Source organism: Perca flavescens, chromosome 4 (genome assembly GCF_004354835.1).
Source record: "Perca flavescens isolate YP-PL-M2 chromosome 4, PFLA_1.0, whole genome shotgun sequence".
Taxonomy (NCBI): Eukaryota; Metazoa; Chordata; class Actinopteri; order Perciformes; family Percidae; genus Perca; species Perca flavescens.
The window spans coordinates 38530533-38552134 of NC_041334.1; positions in this window are offsets into that span (position 1 = coordinate 38530533).

The window sequence follows — 21602 nt, forward strand, 5'->3', positions numbered from 1 at the left end:
ATTCATAGTTTTGATGCCTTCAGTGAGAATCTACAATGTAAACAGTCATGAAAATAAAGAAACACATTGAATGAGAAGGTGTGTCCAAACTTTTGGCCTGTACTGTACACCTACAGTATGAGACAATAAATAGATTATGTATCAAAGGGTTGGTTCACTCACATTTCAAAGAAAATATATAATTTATTTTCGGTTACCAAATTTCAATTACCTTTTATGTTTTCAGCCCTAAAGGAGAAGAAAAAAACGAAGACAGCAATTTATCAGCATACAGTATATCTAATACATTCATTCATTCATTCGTTCATTCAACCTTAACCTCATTTTCAATGTCATCGAGTCAGATTACAAAGACAAATATATAACAACACAGAAAGTACAATCATAAGAAACATGGAAAGACAATAGAACATTCAGAATTGGGAAATGATTTGATAAATACATTAGGATAATGAGGATGCAAAAGAAAATACAATTATGTAAAGCAGTTACAAGTAGAAGTTTGCAGGTTTAAAACCAGATTTTCTAAATTAAATACAGACCGAGCTCGTGGAACAACAAGGACACACTTTCTCTTTAGGCAAGGTAGGCAACTGCATCTGGCCCGCAACTAAGGACCTGCACGCTGCCTGCGTGGCAGCTGTGGCAACTTAAATATATACTGATCTGATTACAGCAAAGACAACGTCTGCAGTATTGAAGGCAGAATAGGCTACACAATATTTCCTTCTGGATTGACAGGTTCAAGATTTGAAAATCTATAATTATTTGTTATTATTTTTTTAAATAACATTTATATATCTGCATTTATATCAAAACCTCGAGACTTTCAAACATCAACATGTCATTTATTAATATGTATTAGTGTCTAAATGACATATAAACATATTTTTGTATTTTATGTTGCCTGGAAAAATAGGCATCGGTCCTATTTCTATTCCTAGCACGCACGCGTTTTCGGCTCGAGCCGCGCCTGAGACGTGCGTTTCACGCAGGCAGTGTGCACGCTCTAACCTGTTACCATGGGAGCCCAAATACAGTTTTTCTCCGTTGGTTTGGCTCATTTCTTGAAACAGAAATGACATTCTCAAAACAACATGGACAAAACTCCAAACCACTTGGCGACTGTTCACAACAAAATTGAAATTCTCATTAATTTCATCAAATTGCAAATGTCTTCGCACATGTCTCAATGTCTCAGTACATCTTTGCAAATGATTAAGTACAGGTAGCCTACATTTAGCACAATTACCAAGTGAATAGATCTTGTTGATCTAAACTGATTGTTGATTCTTAGTCTAATGGTTGTTCTTAACAAAACGTGTCAGCGTCATTTCATTGTAGTCATCACATGCGCAATAGTCTGTTCAATTGTCAAAACATAATATTGACCTTAGAATATTGAAAAATGTATTACAGCAATTGACAGTCAGGTGAAACTAGAACTTGACTAACGAAGGAGGAGCTTCACACATCTCAGATGACCAATCAAACAGTATCTTTAGTTACCTGACAGGTGCTGTCCATGATTGTGAATGCTGCCAAACATGAATATATATATAGAGAGAGAGAGCTTGACCATGTAGGACCAGTACAATTTCTGAACGTGGAGGCACCTGGCCAAGTAAATGAACAAGGGCAACTGCCTGCTCAAGGAAGAGCAAGAGGAAGAGGAGGAGGAGGAGGAGTAAGGGTGCGTGGTGCTGGAATAGGGGGAGTCATCAACCATGGTCTCACAATGGCGGAGGCAGGTCGCCCAGTGCAGCCTAATGTGCCTCGCTCTACAGTCTCCTCCATCATCCAAACCTTTCACAGGGAAAACAGGTATGTAGTCTGTCAATGATGGAATTAGATGTTGTATAGGAAAGGACATTGTGCATAGAGCAAGAAATATCAGTAATATCTTACCTCAATGGGATGTTATGATACTAAAAATGAGAAGAAAAATATTGGTATTGATGATACAGTTTACAGTAGTATTCCAGTCATGCATTAGCATTGTGGTAAAATCACTGTAAGTAAAACAATAGAATTACATTGGTAACTCTTTCTGCAAGGAATACATAAGGTATACATTATGAATGGAGTGTTGTCTTTTGAATTCTATGTTTAGGATTGAATTCTATGGTTAGGACAGCCTTGCACGGGTGGCAGAGGAAAACTTATCAATGAACAACAAGAACAAGAGATCTGTAACATGGTGATTGCAAATAATGCCATCACATTGAGACAGATCTGCGCTGCAATCCTACAAGACAATGCTATAATATTCTAAAATGTCAACTCTATAAGCATCTCCACAATAGACCGGATATTGAAGAAGCATCAGATGACAATGAAGCAAATTTACAGGGTACCATTTGAGAGGAACTAGTACCAGTATGTACATGTTAGTCAGTTACTGGTTGTCCATCATTATAACCTTTTTTTTCATTATAATCGTGTGAATAAAAATGTTTATAATTTCCTTGGCAGTATGAGTGCAATGTGTGATGTCAAACCGTGGAGGCTACTCTTACCCTCAAATCCTATTTTTTTTTTTTTTCAGTTTTATACACAATTGTATTCTGTTAGCTAGACAAAAAAAATTACAGTTACCAGCTAAGACTGAAAGGTAGACATGAGGGATATTTCAATGGTCCTCGGCCATAGTGACAAAACATCGAAACATTTTGACTTGCAGTGCTTACACAATGCCAAAGGGATGAAGCATTTTGGGAGCACTGACTATTTAAATGAGAAAGAAATTTAGTTTTGACACATGAGTGAACTATTTTGGGAGAGATATGAGCTTTTGCAGGTGAACCATGGTGTTGTGCTGAACCATCCAGGTTATTTTGGCAAAAGCACCAAGAGTGGTGAGAACGTCCGGTCTGTTTCAAGAAATGAGCCAAAGCAATTGAGAAAGATCTTTGCCATTTTGGTGGCACTGACTCTTTATATGGGAAAGGAATTTAGTTTTGAAGCATGAGTGAACATTTTTGGGAGAGATATGAGCTTTTGCAAGTGAGCTATAGTGTTGTGCTGAACTGTAAGACTGTTTTGCCAAATGATCTTAGAGTTTTGCGAATGTAATTTCTCTTTCAAGAAATGAGCCAAACCAATGGAGAAAAACTGTAAAAGCGGACACGCCACGCAGCCAGGGTGCAAGGGGCCTACGAGGGGCCCCGAACAATTATAGATTTATTATTATGTTTAGATAAAAAATCTCCGGGAACCATCACCTTATCGTGGTGGAGAGGTTTGTGTGTCCCTATGAACCTGAGGGCTGTGTTGTCTGGAGCTGTGTGCTGGTAGGCCAGACAAAGAATGATTCAAAAACCCTACGAAAAACAACGTAGAAGAGGTGAAGTTACCCTGCCCGGAGGAAGCCCGGGGCCCCCGTCTGGAGCCAGGCCCAGATGGCGGGCTCGTCAGCGAGCGCATGGTGGCCGGGCCCACCACCTGGGGGTGGGGGAAGACTCTGGACAGACCTGGTAAGCCTAAACGTGTAGTGCGGGTAAATTGGGAACGTCTGAAGGAGGCCCCTGTCTGACAGACTTTCAACTCACACCTCCGGCGGAGCTTTTCGTGCATCCCTGTGGAGGCTGGGGGCATGGAACCCAAGTGGACAATGTTCAAAGTTTCCATTGCTGAAGCCACGGCGAGGAGCTGTGGTCTTAGGGTCTTAGGTGCCTCAAGGGGCGGTAACCCACGAACACCGTGGTGGACACCGGTGGTCAGGGAAGCTGTCCGACTGAAGAAGGAGTCTTTTCTTGATATGTTATCCCGGAGGACTCCGGAGGCGGTTGCAGGGTACCGAAGGGCCCGAAGGGCTGCAGCCTCTGCCGTGAAAGAGGCAAAGCAGCGGGTGTGGGAGAAGTTTGGAGAAGGACTTTCGGTCGGCACCAAAGTGCTTCTGGAAAACTGTTTGCCACCTCAGGAGGGGGAAGCGGGGAACCATCCAAGCTGTGTACAGTAAGGATGGGACACTGTTGACCTCCACTGAGGAGGTAATAGGGCGGTGGAAGGAGCACTTTGCGGAACTCCTGAATCCGACTAATACGCCCTCTATGTTAGAGGCAGAGCTGGAGGATGACGGGGGATCATTGTCAATTTCCCAGGTGGAAGTCACTGATGTAGTCAAACAACTCCTCAGTGGCAAAGCCCCGGGGATTGATGAGATCCGTCCAGAAATGCTCAAGGCTCTGGGTGTGGAGGGGCTGTCCTGGTTGACACGCCTCTTCAACATTGCGTGGAAGTCTGGGACAGTGCCAAAGGAGTGGCAGACCAGAGGGTGTGTACCAATTACAGGGGTATCACACTTCTCAGCCTCCCTGGTAAAGTCTACACCAAGGTGCTGGAAAAGAGGGTTCGGCCGATAGTCGAAGTCGAAGAGGAACAATGTGGATTCCGTCCTGGTCGTGGAACAACGGACCAGCTCTTCACTCTCGCAAGGATCTAAATGTGTTTTGTGGATTTGGAGAAGGCGTATGACCGGGTCCCCCGGGAGATACTGTGGGAGGTGCTGCGGGAGTATGGGGTGAGGGGGTCTCTTCTCAGGGCCATCCAATCTCTGTACAACCAGAGTGAGAGCTGTGTCCGGGTTCTCGGCAGTAAGTCGGACTCGTTTCAGGTGAGGGTTGGCCTCCGCCAGGGCTGCGCTTTGTCACAAATCCTGTTTGTAATATTTATGGACAGGATATCGAGGCGTAGTCGGGGTGGGGAGGGGTTGCAGTTTGGTGGGCTGGGGATCTCATCGCTGCTCTGCAGATGATGTGGTCCTGATGGCATCATCGGCCTGCGACCTTCAGCACTCACTGGGTCGGTTCGCAACCGAGTGTGAAGCGGTTGGGATGAGGATCAGCACCTATTAATCTGAGGCCATGGTTCTCAGCAGGAAACCGATGGAATGCCTTCTCCAGGTAGGGAATGAGTCCTTACCCCAAGTGAAAGAGTTCAAGTGCCTTGGGGTTTTGTTCACGAGTGAGGGGACAATGGAGCGGGAGATTGGTCGGAGAATCGGCGCAGCGGGTGCGGTATTACATTCAATTTATCGCACCGTTGTGAAGAAAAGAGAGCTGAGCCAGAAGGCAAAGCTCTCGATCTACCGGTCAGTTTTCGTTCCTACCCTCACCTATGGTCATGAAGGCTGGGTCATGACCGAAAGAACGAGATCCAGGGTACAAGCGGCCGAAATGGTTTTCCTCAGGAGGGTGGCTGGCGTCTCCCTTAGAGATAGTGTGAGAAGCTCAGTCATCCGTGAGGAGCTCGGAGTAGAGCTGCTGCTCCTTCGCGTCGAAAGGAGCCAGTTGAGGTGGTTCGGGCATCTGGTAAGGATGCCCCCTGGGCGCCTCCCTAGGGAGGTGTTCCAGGCCTGTCCAGCTGGGAGGAGGCCTCGGGGAAGACCCAGGACTAGGTGGAGGGATTATATCTCCAACCTGGCCTGGGAACGCCGAGGATCCCCAGTCGGAGCTGGTTAATGTTGCTCGGGAAAGGGAAGTTTGGGGTCCCCTGCTGGAGCTGCTCCCCCCGCGACCCGACACCGGATAAGCGGACAAAGATGGATGGATGGATAGAAAACATGTAAAAGGATGTTACTGTACTCATTTATATGCTGAAATAACTTACAAAAGTCCCTTAAAGCGATTAATTTATCATTTCAATGAGCCAGAGTTAACCCAACATGTTCCTGTTGCATCGACTCAAACGTTACATGACGGGAGCACTTCAACTTACAACGAGTCCCACTTTGAAGACACTTAAAGTAACTGTCAGTAGATTTTGTGGATCATACTTTGTACTTCAACCCAACTCAAATATTAATTAATAATTAATAATATTAAATATTGAATGCAGCACATTTACTTTGAACAGAACAGAGTATTTTTGCAGTGTTGCATTAAGCGATTTATTTCATTTTAAAAAGAGTACCTCTATCACTGCCAACACCAACATCTCAGTTAAAGAAATGGTGAAAATAAGGCTCAACAACTTGATCCACTGTAGTCTATGAAATGTCAATAATAGTGAAAGATGCCAATCACTTTCCTGGAGCCCAGGGTGATGTCTTGAAATGGCTTGTTTTATGCCAAACAACAGTCCAAAACCCAAAGATATTTCATAACTGTAATATTATGTCAAACAAAAGCAGCAAACTCACTTGGGGCAGAGTTAATTACATAAAACATAGAGTTTATGGGCTACAGACGCTTGACAGATAAGATACATCAAAAAACATACGATCCAAAGTGAGTCAGTGGATCCATTTGAGTCAGTCCTTCCAATATGCTAAAGCAGGGATCTTCAACAGGGGTTCCTAGGTGGTCCTCAGAGTCACTGCAGGCGGGCCTCCAAATTATTGTTAATTTTTTGTTAATTATTGTAAAGTTTTTTTCAAAGTTTTAACGTCTTAACATGATTCCAACATATTATTAGCAAATATAAATCCCCACTGATGATAGGCTTACTGGCCAATAATGTAGTGACTAATTAAAACATTTTAAGGCTATTTGAATAGCTCAGTATTCTATGTGTAACAGAGTTAAAAATGCACTTCATTAATTTTAATTTCCAATTTATGTTTAATTTAATTGTAATCATTTTAATCATTATTTAATGATTTGTTGGGTATTTGTGAATTTTATTTTATTGAGTTTAATTTATTTATCAAATGCTATTGTTTTCCGGCGGAGATGTTGTTCCTCATTGCGCCTCTTTTGTACCTACGGAGTTGCCGTAGCTTCCGTCTTCTCCTCACAATAGCGTTCTATATTGTTGAGGAGCAGAGGTGCAGATGGAGAGGAAACGGTAGACCAGAAGCAATCAATGTTTTATTGTCTTCTGCAGAATAAATCTTGGAAAATCATCAGCTGTGGTTGTTCTTCTCTTCACGCCCTGACCATGTTTGTTACATATGCAAAAAAAAAAAGGTATCTATAAATGCTTTAGGCTGCACTAAAAGTTATTGTAGGACCAGATCAACATGCAGCCTTAAAAAAAGTCAGCAAAAAAGTTCCTTAGCCATCATGGAATTTGGCAAACCAAGCAAAATAATGCTAACATTTTTTAAAAGTAGGCCACCACACAGTCGACTCGCAGCAACCTGTTCCACGGGCCTGGATATGCAAAACTCTGCTGCTTCTGGGGGAATTTCTGACTCTCAAAGTCAGAAAATCTGCCAAATTCTGCTTTGAGTGTCGCGTAATTACAGTTTGAAAAAACTTAAATTGATATGCGGGCTGGATTAAACTTTGCGAGGGGCCGGATTTGGCCCGCGAGCCTCGAGTTTGACCCACACGCTGTAGACCAGGCCATGCTTTTGGCTTGTTTGTGTGTGCATCACTATTTCTACTCATGCACACGTTTACATAAATCACTGAGTTAGGAATTGAGTTAAGCAGCACAGCCTCCCCACCATCTCTCTCTCTCTCTCACTCCCTGTATTTCTTGCTCCACTTATCCACAGCGCTGCCTGCGGCTACTCATCTAAGAACAGAGCAGAGAAAATGAGGGAATCAACTCCAAAGTGGAGGAGGATGATGTGTACGAACAATCAGTGTGCCAGGAGGCACGATAAGCCTTTGAATGGGAGGTTCATTTATGGAAGTTCTTTACGCTGTCGCCTTTTTTCTGTTTCCCTTTCTGAGCATCAGTGGGTTGTTTGCAGACTGTCAAACAATGAGTTCACCGACTGAGAGTGTCACAGCCAGGTCAAGAGACATTTTAATCAGACGTTCACACACACAGAGACAAAGGTACTGAGTCAAACATTTGGCCAGCAGGCATCCACCACTACGGCTGACTAGAATTAGCAATGTGCTCCCTGCTAGACAGCAGTGATCCAGTTATTCTGCGGGCCAAGTGCAGTCCTGTATTGCCCTCTTTAGGAGGAACAGTGAAGTGAAGAGGACTTGGATCAACCTGCCCGAGGAGATAAGGCTCGCTGAATCAGTGGCTTCTTTTACAGTTTTTCTCAGTCGCTTTGGTACATTTCTCAAATCATCCTCGACATTTGCATAACAGGAAGTGCATTTCTCAAAACAATTCGCACAAATAGCAAAACGCCATGGATTGCCTGCCAAAGCCTGTCTCTTGCTCCAAATCCTTAGTTCACCTCTCAAAAGTAAAAAATATCTGTGGCAATGAACATGTCAGTGCATCAGAATGACAAGTCCTTGTGTCATTGTGCACGGATAAGACAAGTCAAATTGCTTAGTCATGTTGTCATTATATAACAATATACTCTGGAGGGATGTTCTGATGTAAACTATGGCTAAAGTTTTGATGACAATTATTGTAAATTGTAGGTTACACCTCAGTGTATGTGGGAGTTTGATTGCAAGAGACTGGACAAGATTCACATTTACGCTTTTTACAGTTTGTACTGTAATTTGTTGACAGACCATGTCATTGCGATACAGAAAGGAAAAGACAACACTGCATAGCACAAAGAAAAAAAAACAAAAGAGAAATGTGAACATAGGACAATCTCCTTAGGGAAAACTGTACATGCAGTGCTGTAGGAATTACAGTGCAGTCTTCCTTCTTCTCTCTGGCTGTTGAACCCGTCCAATTCCTTGTCCTTCCATTGTCAGACATTGTAACATTGTGTTGTGCTCCAGATATATATATATATATATATATATATATTGCCAGTTGATGGTTCATGAGATGCACCTTCGTTAGAGAAAGTCAAGATTTTAGTTTTTAAGTTTTTACCCCCAGGTAATAAGGTTATTGAACGATAGCACAACAGGAAGGAGGGCTGTGGTCTGAACTTAGTCACTTATTTATATTATGTTGGATATTTTATAATGTTTTTAATGTTATTATGTTTTTAAAATTGTTATTATTGACAGGTGCTGAGAGAGGTGCTGAGAGAGTGCTAAGGCACATTGTATTTCATTGCTGTGGTACTTTGTACTAATATGCATATGACAATAAACTTGAACTTGAGATTCACCTTGGAGCAATTTACAATTGCAATTTAATTCCATTATAATACATTTTGTTCAACATGACATAAGCAATTGATAATGTAAAGAAAAACTGTAAATCATTTCTTAAAACACATATTTATAGATTTGCTTTCATGCGATGTCGTATTTTTTTATCATTTTTTTACCCTATCATCCGTTTATTTCATTTCATTTATTCATGTCATTTTCCTGGCCTTTAAAGGTCCAGTGTGTAACGTGTTTACTCGTTGATTATCTAAATCTGTTCACCAACTTGTCCTTTTTCATGAATATTTACCTCCACCATCAATTCCAAGTCTTCCTATTGGCTTGACATTTAACATTTGCATTTGCATGAACTGGAGTAGAAAAACATTAGCTGGTAAGAGACATACAGGACATACTGCTCCACCTTTGTGTGTGTGTGTGTGTGTGTGTGTGTGTGTGTGTGTGTGTGTGTGTGTGTGTGTGTGTGTGTGTGTGTGTGTGTGTGTGTGTGTAAGGGACATATAGGACATACTGCTCCACTTTATGTGTGTGTGTGTGTGTGTGTGTGTGTGTGTGTGTGTGTGTGTGTGTGTGTGTGTGTGTGTGTAAGGGACATATAGGACATACTGCTCCACCTTTGTGTGTGTGTGTGTGTGTGTGTGTGTGTGTGTGTGTGTGTGTGTGTGTGTGTGTGTGTGTGTGTGTGTGTGTAAGAGACATACAGGACATACTGCTCCACCTTTATGTGTGTGTGTGTGTGTGTAAGGGACATACAGGACATACTGCTCCACCTGTGTGTGTGTGTGTGTGTGTGTGTGTGTGTGTGTAAGGGACATACAGGACATACTGCTCCACCTTTGTGTGTGTGTGTGTGTGTGTGTGTGTGTGTGTGTGTGTGTGTGTGTGTGTGTGTGTGTGTGTGTGTGTGTGTGTTTGTGTGTGTGTCCCAACTTCTATTTTCACTTATTCAAGGATATGTATTGATTTGAATGTGCTTTTGTTTCTTCTGTCAAAGCACTTTGTAAACTATTGTTTTTAATGTCCCTCTCTCGTTTTGGTGCCTAAACTTAACTGTCGTCGCTGCATATCGCTCACTTCTTGTCACCTCAACTTAACCCTAATGTCTGCCGAAACGACCAGAAGCTCGTGGTGCCCTGGACCCGGCTCACAGACATCTTTTAGCGGGTAAAGTGAACTACCAACTCTGGAGCTCATGTCACATGACCAGCCACCGGTCGCCCATAGTTTCGTAGGATATCATACATATTGGCGTGCATGCATTTTTTGTACTATATCATACAGACCAGTTCATGAGGACACACGTTGAGTTCTTACTAATGGGGAAAATTATCTCAGCACAAGGTCCATTCAGTAGCCATTCTGTTGCTTTTGATCTTATCACACAAACTTCATCTGCAGATGAAGTTAAGTCAAATGATCACGAACTGTTAACAGCGCATTACGTGGTGGTGGCACGAAATGTGTTAAAAATCTGTGCGGCCACCACAGAAAACAATGCAGATTTAAGGTCAATGAGCTACTACGGTAGCGAGTAGTATGAAAGGCCACAATTGCGCCTAAGGAGGTTGGTTGGGGGGGGTGGATGGGTCAAACAACACAGGACTTTCACCCAGGAGACCGGCGATCGTGTCCCGCGTGTCACGTTTCCTAAGACCCTGTTTACACGTACGTGGTTATTTTTTTACAAACGGAGACATTTCCCTTCGTTTGTGCCCTTCGTTTACACGCAAACGGAGAATTCTCCTCTGAAACCGAGTCTTTCTAAAAACTCCGGCCAGAGTGGAGATTTTTTGAAATCTTCGTTTGCACGTAAACTGAGACAAACGGAGGTTTAGGCAGCCGAGAGAGAGAGAAAGAGGAAGTGATTGGTTGCTGTTGTTGCTATTTTCTGGATTCTGATTGGCTAACGTGGGCTTGAGCTTCTCGTTACACCGCCACCTACAGGTCTGGCTGGCTCTTGGCTGCATTGACGGCATATAGTCAAGTCAAGTTACTTTATTTGTCCCCCAGTGGGGCAATTTGTTATGCAGCAGGTAGTATAATAAAATCACGCACAATCATACCCACAATACAGAGATTGCTTACCTTGCAGGCAAATTTAAAAACATAAATAATAAATCAAGTTATCTATGGTTCTTTATAGAAAAAAAGTAGAATGGCTGCAGGTACAAAGGAGTAATATACATATATATATACATACATGGGTAAGTGTAAACGAACACTTTTCTGAAAACTGACAGCTGTGCACGATGTTATTTTTGAAAACGGAGAGGTTGAAATGTCCGTTTATGAAAATAGCCGGCCACGTGTAAACGTAGCACTAAGCCCACCCACAACCTTTTCCTTAACTTAAGGGGCCGTGTTTATTTCACGAAATTCTGTGAGTTCGGGTTGCAGAAATTGAGATTCAACGTTCATTCTTGAGCTGAGAAACAGACACTGCACAAATATTCCACAATTAATACAATTAAAGCCACTACTAACTGATGATTGCATTGTTAATGAACTGGTACATTAAATTACATTACATTACATGTCATTTGGCTGACACCTCGAAGGTACAAACTCCGGACAGCAAGAAGCAAGTAAGTACATTTGCTTTAAATAAGTACATTAGCTTTAAATAATTAGCTTTAAATAAGCCAAACTACAAATAGCCACATGAAAGTGCAACTGTAAGTGTGTTTTTTTTTATTATTATCCCAGGTGCAGTCGGGAAGAGATGTGTTTAGGTATTGATTAACTACTACTAACTAGTTCAAGGTTGATTCAGAAAGTTTTACTGTTGGTGAGTAAAGTTAACATTGTGTTTATGGTGCGTTCTTTTTTTCCACCGAAGTCGATCTACGATTCGTTTTCCGGAGTTACGAACCGGAAGTTGCAAAAAGAACAAGGTCGTATATATATATACTCGAACCCAAGTTCACTTTCAAAGATGGCTACATCGTGCATCACACGTAGTAAACATTGTGGTTTTCTACAATTTTAAGCACTTTTGTCTTTGTTGTAACCAAATGAAGAAGTGGTACACATAGCACTGTATACTGCTACCTATAGGCATGTCTCTATAGTCTTATTAGGAGTTAAACATAGTGCTGTATACTGCTACCTATAGGCATGTCTCTATAGTCTTATTAGGAGTTAAACATAGTGCTGTATACTGCTACCTATAGACATGTCTCTACAGTCTTATTAGGAGTTAAACATAGTGCTGTATACTGCTACCTATAGACATGTCTCTACAGTCTTATTAGGAGTTAATACCACCTGATTAGTTATTTTGGAGCTTGTGCAGCTGAAATTGGCTAGAGACACTCAGTTGCTATATGACAACAACGGCTTTAAGCCGAGTCTGGAGCAGAAAGCAGAGCAGTAGCCTAACGTTAACGTTAATCAAAACGTAATTTTCATGTATCAAACTGTGAAATATATTTGTGTAATATGTCAATAACTGGGTGAATAGAATCCTAAATGTTACTAAAAATGTTACAAAAATCCATCTTTTCTCCGACTCGTAGTATCGTGTGACAAAAAGAACGCAACAACCTCGCGGTTATTTGTTTTTCGACACGGATGTGACGTCACACTCGAGCTACTAGTCGCGATTACACGACAAAAAGAACACGCCGTTAGTGTTTAGTTATTGAAAATGTTGTCTGACATGCCTAAAGACTGAGAAGTTGTGTTCAACTTTTTTGGCAAAGTGGATCTTCCCAGTCCTACCTACAGCACCTTTAATGAGGTTTTATTTATTTTACATGCCTTCCTCCTTGCTACTGAGGTGTATTGTCATCCTATTTTATCTGATCATTCTATAACTTCTATTTAAGCTTTATATGACTGGTATCTAAGATTCGACAGGAGAACTCAGATGAACTTTAGCCTACTTTCAGAGGACACCTCTCTGGAAACATCTGGAAAGTGTTATTAATGGAGTCCCCAAGATGGAGAAAGAAGGCCAGTTGGCTTGTAGCAATTGGTCAATTATTGATCCCACCCTAAGTTATGAAGAATAGATAATACCATGTTCAAACAAAGAAAGTCAGAGGACCACTGGAGAATTTGGAAAACAGGTCCTCTCCAGGCTCTTCAGAGCTTGTAAATGATGCTGATTTCTTGGATGTGAATAAACCTTTATAATCAAGAAACAGTGTCAGCGGATTCCTCTCCACATAGCATTACAGCATCGCTACCAAATACACTACACTACACTCCAGTTTAACAACGAAGCCACAAGGTGGCAGTGCTACACAGGTGAAGAAATGCTGTGGTGCTCTGCCACTGGATCAGAATCAGATTTAGAGAAGGATTTATCGCCAACTAACGTCAAACTTACAAGGAATTTGCCTTGGTGGATGGTGCATACATAAACATAGATATACTAACAAGGAAATACACAGTTAATACAAAAAGACATTTGTACAATAACAATAAGAGAAAAGGCTAAAGTAAAGTCTTTTGGGGGTGGAGGGGGGTTAAGAGTCTGTGTCAGTGGGGGACCAGGGCCTTGTTATGGTGCTTTACCATTACATGGTACCTGCTCGCCTCTACTCGCCTTTTTTGGTTTTCCATTCTGATAAAAAGTCCCCTGGTACCTACCAACAGGTACTTTATTTAGTACTACCTCCGTCGAGGTACCAAAAGGTGACGTGGAAGCGACAAACTCGCCTTTTTTAAATAGTTTAGCCAGCTGTGGGTTTTTTTTGCTGCCTCCAGCTTCTTTAGAAACTAAATGTGTCTTCTGGCAACAACTCCTTCTCGAGACTATTTAGCAGAGCCACCGTAGCTGCGTCCGGAGCTTAGCACAAAGACGACTGGGATTGGTTTAACCCTCGTGTGGTCCTCGGGTCAAATTGGACCCATTTTCAAAGATATTGATGACAGAAATATGGGTTTCTTTCAACCAAATTGCCCAAATATAACAATGGATGCGTGGATGTACGTTGCATGGAACCTATACAACATTTTAACAAATTAAAGATTACTTCCATCGGGTGTTTTATTACATGTTTATAGCATTTGAAAAAATTATTTAAATTGTTTCAAAACAATGAAACTAAACTTTGAAATTCTGTGATCCACTCAACATCCTCTGATCTTTACTATTAGTCCAAATAATTCAGCTTTTTTTAGCTAAAAAAAAATTGGGTTATAATGTCATATAAATTAGGCCTATTATATTGGCTTATTATATTATAATTCATGGCCTTATATACCATGAATTAAAAAAAGTGTCGGAAAAAGCAACAAAAACTTTTAAAAAAGCGTCAGAAGCATCAAAAAAAGGGTCAAAAAGCGGTGAGTCGAGCAGGTACCACGTAATGGAAAAACGTAGTAGATGTAGTCTCGCATTGACAGTTCTATCTCCACATCTATCTAAATTCTCGTTACACAAACGGTAAATCTCCTTTACCGACATGCTGCTAGCTTGCTGAGCTAACGAGCTAGGCTTTGCCTGCAGCAGCAGCAGCAGGGGTAGCCTGGCTTGTGGTTGTATTTTCATACGCTTCGTGGATCTGATTGGTTGATTTGGCCCGTCCATCACCAACTATAGGTGGTGATAGACAGATGGTTCATCTAATCAGCTAACCAGGATTTTCGCCCCTTCCCAAAAGTTCTCAAACGGAAAGTCCCCAGGGTTAAATGGGCATTTGAGTGAATATAACAAAAGATTATCTTTGAATTTGATGCATGGCGACTGTGTATATTCATATGAGTACAGGTGACGGTGTGACAGGCCCTTACCTGTCACACAGAGACGGTACATACACTGGCCCTCATTTATCAACCTAACGTAGAAACCAGCGCAGATATGAGCGCAGAAATCATCTTATGACAGGCTTCACGTGGGATTCATGAAATGTTCGTATCACACCAATCCGAGCGTAAGAATGGTCTTACATTGATAAATGCGGCGGCTGGAAACGATCGTCATTTAAATATCACGCCCCGATGTATTCTGGGTTTTGAGGCCTCGCCCCTACAATTTACGACATGGTGAGACGTAATCCGGCTGAGAAGCGGAACTTTTCAGAGGTGGCGATTGAAACCCTGATGTCTCTGGTTCATTTGCACTAACGTGTGGACTATTTGGCAGCCTGAAAACTGGTATTAAAGGCTGTAGAAAGAATGATAAAAAGAGATCACTGATGTGGTCAACAGTGTTGCCGTAGTAAATCGGACTCCAGCTGAAGTTTAGCCTATTTAATTCATACATCCTTGACACATTTTCTATAGTCCTAATAGTAATATACAGGCTTCTATTGCAATGTATTAGGCCTACATGTAGGTGTACCTACTCCGACTGTGAGATTGGTGGTCGAATCAGGCTTATCGATGCATCAAATCTTCGACTATTCGGGGTCACCCCTATATATATATATATATATATATAACTATATTATTATAGTATATAATTATTATTATAACTATGTTTTCTGACGCATACAAGAAGTTCCTCTACTCAAAAGACCAAGATATTCCTTGCAAATAGAACATGCGCAGAACACAAATCATGGGTAACCCAGGTAGTATATTTGGGTTTCTGCCGGTGTTTACATGGCCGTGCGCGACCGGGTTATTGCTAATATTCCGGTTTTGAACGGGTTATTGGCTGCATGTAAACGTAGCGACTGATACATTAGTCATCAAACCCAGAGGTGTGATATGAACAAGCCTCGGTGGCTCAATGACTTTTCTATTGTCGCAGGCTGAAGAATTGCAGAACTCGGACTGAAGAATGATCCAGAGGCAGCTGTGAAGCCATGAAGAGAAAGGCGAGAGTCACTTCCCCTCCGGTTGCCAAGGCAACATACCTGCTCATCACTCCAGCGTCGCCCTGAACGCAGACACAGAAGTCTGTCGACTGTGGAAGGAAGCAAAAGAGAGAGAGAGACCAACCATGCAGGCACACAGGGATTCTCATATCATCAAGCTCTGATCAGGATTCGGCAGCCTGTTTTTTTAAAAATCCAACTTTATATCATCTCTAGCAGATCAGTACTGGCATAAACACACACACACACACACACACACACACACACTCACACACACTACAATTTGACAGAACCTACTCGAACTCACCACACGAGTGGGTGGACCTGACATTCAATAAGCCTAAAAAAACAAAAGGTAATTTCCACCCAGAGCATCTAAACCTCGACAGGAATTTTCAACACAAGATTGTTGCTGCACAATTACATATTTTTGCAGCAATTTTAAAAGTGTATACCCCCTCAGTAACTGAATAACTAGTCTATATAGATTTAATTGAATTATATCCACGACGTTCCACTCCCAGGATTGCTCTGTTGCCTCCGGAAAATTCCACCAGATGTCCCTAATTTCGGCTGGATGTCCATTACCTAGGGCTTTCTCTGTGTTGGCGTTCTAACCTCTGGTGGATTTGTGAGGACTGTGGTTAACTGCTCCTCAGATCTCTGCAGGCTATTGGCGTTTTTCCATTACCTACTAGACTCATTTTTTGGTTTTCCATTATCAAAAATAGTGCCTGGTACCTGCCACCAGGTACTTTATTCAGTATCACCTCTGTCGAGGTGCCAAGCGAGCTGAGCTTAGCCAAGACTGTTGTGATTGGTTTAAAGAAATGCCAATAAACCAGAGCACGTTTTTTTTCCCATCCTGGAATGCTGTGCGGACTAGCCAGACCCTCCTCCACAGCTCTGTACAGGAAGGTCTGGCAATGCGAGACCACTGAATAACTAATTATTGAAATTGAAATACTCATCTTGTTTGGAGACCCTGCACAAGCCAAACAATTAAAATGTAACTTACAATTTCCCTTGTGGGACAAAATCCTTGTACTGTACTGCAGGTTAGATAGAGAGGTGAACACTAAACTGAATGAAGTGAAATGAATCATACTAAGTCAATTTAATTCTTTATAATACATTATTTTCTAAACACAAACAGAAAGAAATGTTTCTCTATAGGTCACTATATGTTACTTAAAAGTTATAGGTGCTTCAAGACAATTTTAATTTGTTGCCACCTTTCAAGCCACAAGACTTGATAACACGGAAGATAACAAGGAATAAATGAGAAACACATTACAAAGGAATGAGCAACTGAGGTACGAGGAATCAATGTGTAGTCAATGTGTGGCACATTCAATATTTTGAGCAGCCTATTGTTGGGGATTGACCTCCTATGTGTCCCCCTCTTTTGGGACGTGTCTGACTCCAATAAAAGACCTACAGTATATATCCCCGTGCATTCGTTAAATTGGTATTGCATTGATCCTAAGCGAGAGCCAAAGAAGACAATAAGATAAAGTCAAATACAGTGGTCTAATCAGTCAAGCATCAGTTACAATACACAGGTCTGTGGGATCACAAAGAGACTAAGTTTCCCTAGCAACAGACAAAAATTTGGAGCAAGCCCACGTACCTCTAGACTGTCCTCTGTTACACACAGAAAACAGCTGTCCAACACACAGCGCTCTCGAGGGCAGGGGAGAGGTAGGTAAGGAGACGCATAAATAGACCTAAACAATTAGAAAATAAATCACAAAGTAAGTCTAACTTGTTGACCTAAGTGAAAGAACATCCTGCACACACAAAAAGCAAAAAACAAAGCAGTCAACTTAACCTAAGATAGCAGATACAGTGACAGTGGAGCAGAGAAGCCTATTAAAGGTGCAGTAGGTAAGCCTTATAAAACTAATATTAGCTGAAACTGACCCTATGTTCCAGTAGAACTACATGAAGCAGGTCATTTAAAATTAAATCCGGCTCGTCTGGCTCCACCTACAGCCTGGAGTGAGATTTGCAAAAATCCACAGCTCCCTGTTCAGATGCACCAATCAGGGCCAGGGGGAGTGTCTAACTGCATATCAATCACTGCTCATGCACATTAATTCTCCCTTGTGGGGGGAGGGGCTTAGGAGAACATTTTGGGCTTTAGCAGAAAGGGGGGGGAGGGACTGAGAAGTTGTTGATGTTCAAATTTTTTGGATAAATCCTGGATCTTCACAATCCTACCAACAGCACCTTTAAAGGTCCCATGACATGGTGCTCTTTGGATGCTATCATATAGTCCTTAGTGGTCCCCTAATACTGTATCTGAAGTCTCTTTTATATAGACCTTAGTGGTCCCCTAATACTGTATCTGAAGTCTCTTTTATATAGACCTTAGTGGTCCCCTAATACTGTATCTGAAGTCTCTTTTATATAGGCCTTAGTGGTCCTCTAATACTGTATCTGAAGTCTCTTTTATATAGGCCTTAGTGGTCCCCTAATACTGTATCTGAAGTCTCTTTTATATAGGCCTTAGTGGTCCCCTAATACTGTATCTGAAGTCTCTTTTATATAGACCTTAGTGGTCCCCTAATACTGTATCTGAAGTCTCTTTTATATAGACCTTAGTGGTCCCCTAATACTGTATCTGAAGTCTCTTTTATATAGACCTTAGTGGTACTGTATCCTCTTTTATATAGACCTTAAATACTGTATCTGAAGTCTCTTTTATATAGACCTTAGTGGTCCCCTAATACTGTATCTGAAGTCTCTTTTATATAGGCCTTAGTGGTCCCCTAATACTGTATCTGAAGTCTCTTTATATATAGACCTTAGTGGTCTCCCTTAGTGGTCCCCTAATACTGTATCTGAAGTCTCTTTTATATAAACCTTAGTGGTCCCCTAATACTGTATCTGAAGTCTCTTTTATATAGACCTTAGTGGTCCCCTAATACTGTATCTGAAGTCTCTTTTATATAGACCTTAGTGGTCCCCTAATACTGTATCTGAAGTCTCTTTTATATAGACCTTAGTGGTCCCCTAATACTGTATCTGAAGTCTCTTTTATATAGACCTTAGTGGTCCCCTAATACTGTATCTGAAGTCTCTTTATATAGACCTTAGTGGTCCCCTAATACTGTATCTGAAGTCTCTTTTATATAGACCTTAGTGGTCCCCTAATACTGTATCTGAAGTCTCTTTTATATAAACCTTAGTGGTCCCCTAATACTGTATCTGAAGTCTCTTTATATAGACCTTAGTGGTCCCCTAATACTGGTCTTGACCAACTGCCACTTTGCCCGTTTGAAAGCCATGATGTCTCTCTCTCTCTCTCTCATGGGTGGGCCAAATTCTCTGGGCGGGCAAAGCAGAGAAAGGGGAGGTAACCTTGCCCCTTATGACCTCATAAGGAGAAGATTCCTGATTGGTCCATCTGAGCTTTCATTTTCTCAAAGGCAGAGCAGGATACCCAGGGCTCGGTTTACACCTGTCGCCATTTCTAGCCACTAGAAAAGGACCTTTAAAAGAAAGTACTCAGCCACATTCATTTACAACAAGGTCATGTATGCACTGAGATCCACCTGTAATTAATGCACGGAATGTGTATTTGTTCACATACTGTACATGCTTTTAAGGGACAGCTGCCATAAAGGGAATAGATTAATAAAGAGTGTGTTGTTTGCAGGGGTGTAGCACAAAATTCTGGGACCTGTAGAAAGGCATTTTCTATGGGCCCCTCTCTGCATCCACAGCTATTCATTCTAGTATGTTTTTGGGCCCTCCTCACATGAGGGCCCTGGGTTCTCAGTCCCCTTTTTTCCCCCAGTCCAACGCCCGGTTATTTGCAAGATCTTGCTTGTAGATGTAGATCCTGTATTCCTTGTATTTTGGTGCTGGAGGCTATATGAATATTTCACTCACAGGATGATGAACACACCCTTTCTGCTAGGGCTGGGACGATATGCTTTTGTCCCGATTCGATTCCTACACGATACATGGGTGCCGGTGCGATTTGTATTGCGATTTTCACATATTTCGCGATTCTAGAAGTATTGCGATCCGATAATATTGAGTATTGCGATTTTCTTTTCCTTCTTTAACAAAAATAAAAGTTGAATAATCCACTTCTAGATACAATATATCGTGAGACATTTTCTAAAAACTGATTGTTTTCTAAGAAGAATGCACATCACATGTCAGTCATTTGTCAGTTTGACATCTATTTCATGTGTAAAGAAGAACATATCGTGGATTTTCTGCAAACAACATATATTTAGGTCAATTATTGGCAAAATAATTTTGATTCTGGGGAGAGAATCAATTTTAAAAATAGACGCAAAAGATATCAACATACATTTGTTTTACTTTCCCACTCCTATTTCCTGCTGACACACGTGGTCACCATTTTAAAACCCAGGGTACTGTAGAGTACCGTACATTAATTCTAAAGTTATTGCATACAAACTCCTGTTTGCCTTTTAGTTCCCCCTATCCAGCATCAAACCCAGACCGGGAACAGGTCTGTGAAGCCAAGCCAGGCCTGAATAAATGCTGAACCATCTAGACCAGTGATCGGCAACCTTTTTAATATGAAGTGCCATTTTAAAATGTTCTTGTTAATCAGTGTGCCATATCAGCATTGAGCCCCCGTCATCTAAGCAACAAGGACTAGTTAATCTTCGCAGAATGGAGATGGGGAAAAAGTCAATTAAACTACCGTAAATAGCAGGCTATGATCCTGCATGCCAATGGCTGTGAAAGAGGTCATTTGGCGTGCAGAGTGGAACATTTCCAAAAAAAACTATCTTGCACTTATTGCTGGTGTGCCATTGGTTGAGCTACTGGGTGCCAATGGTGGCACACGTGCCTTAGGTTGCTGACCCCTGATCTAGACTGACTGAAAACACAGTTAGTCTTGATTATCATGGGTAAGTTTATAGGTCTGAAAGTGGTATGACGGAAAAAGGGGGCAGCAAAAAAGAGGCATTTTGGGTAATGATTTGAGGCAATTTGGCAGTGAAATTTAGTTATAGATTCTCATTACAGTCAGAGGATGTAGTGTGGCCGGGTTGGCTCGGTGGGTGGAGCAGGCGCACGTTCGCTTGGAGGTTTATGCCTCGACGCAGAGGTCCAGGGTTCAAATCCAACCTGTGACAATTTCCTGCATGCCTTCTCTCTCCCCTTTGTCACCTAGCTGTCCTCTCAAATAAAGGCGGAAAAACCCTAAAAATAATCTTTAAAAAAAAATAGGGCTGTATCGCCAATGATTTCCCGAATTGATTTGATTCTGATTCACAAGGTCCCAATTTGATTACATTTCCGATTTGATTTGATATAAATTAGGTTAAGGGAATTTCAGTTACAATATCAATTTTGCCTGGATATTAAAGAGATTCTCAGAGAACGTGTGCTGTAAATTTTACAAGCAAGAAGCAACCCTTAAATATGTTTTATACCGCACCAAGTTTAATGTTTACAAGTACTTTTTACTTATATATCCATGGCGAAAAGGCATACTATTAAAAGACCAATTCCTGGATTTTATTAATCGATGTCAGATCACTCAAAAAAAAGACCATTTGATGAGATTATTTTAACCCAGGCCTAATGAAATATATCACAGACATAAACTGTATAACCTGTAACTGTATTTTGTAGGCTTTGCAGCTGTAAAATGCTATAGATGCAACTGTTTTCTACCTGCATCTCATGCTGCAGCAGTCCCCCAGGTAGCTGGAGGGTTAGCCTCAGTATGAGCAGTAGCACAGTCAATCTGATTACTAAAATATATTATATCCGATCATTATACATACATGATCTTTGTGCACGTTGTAACCTATAATTGCAATGTTGCTTTATGGTCTTTTGGGACCCACACTAAATTCAACTTGCATCC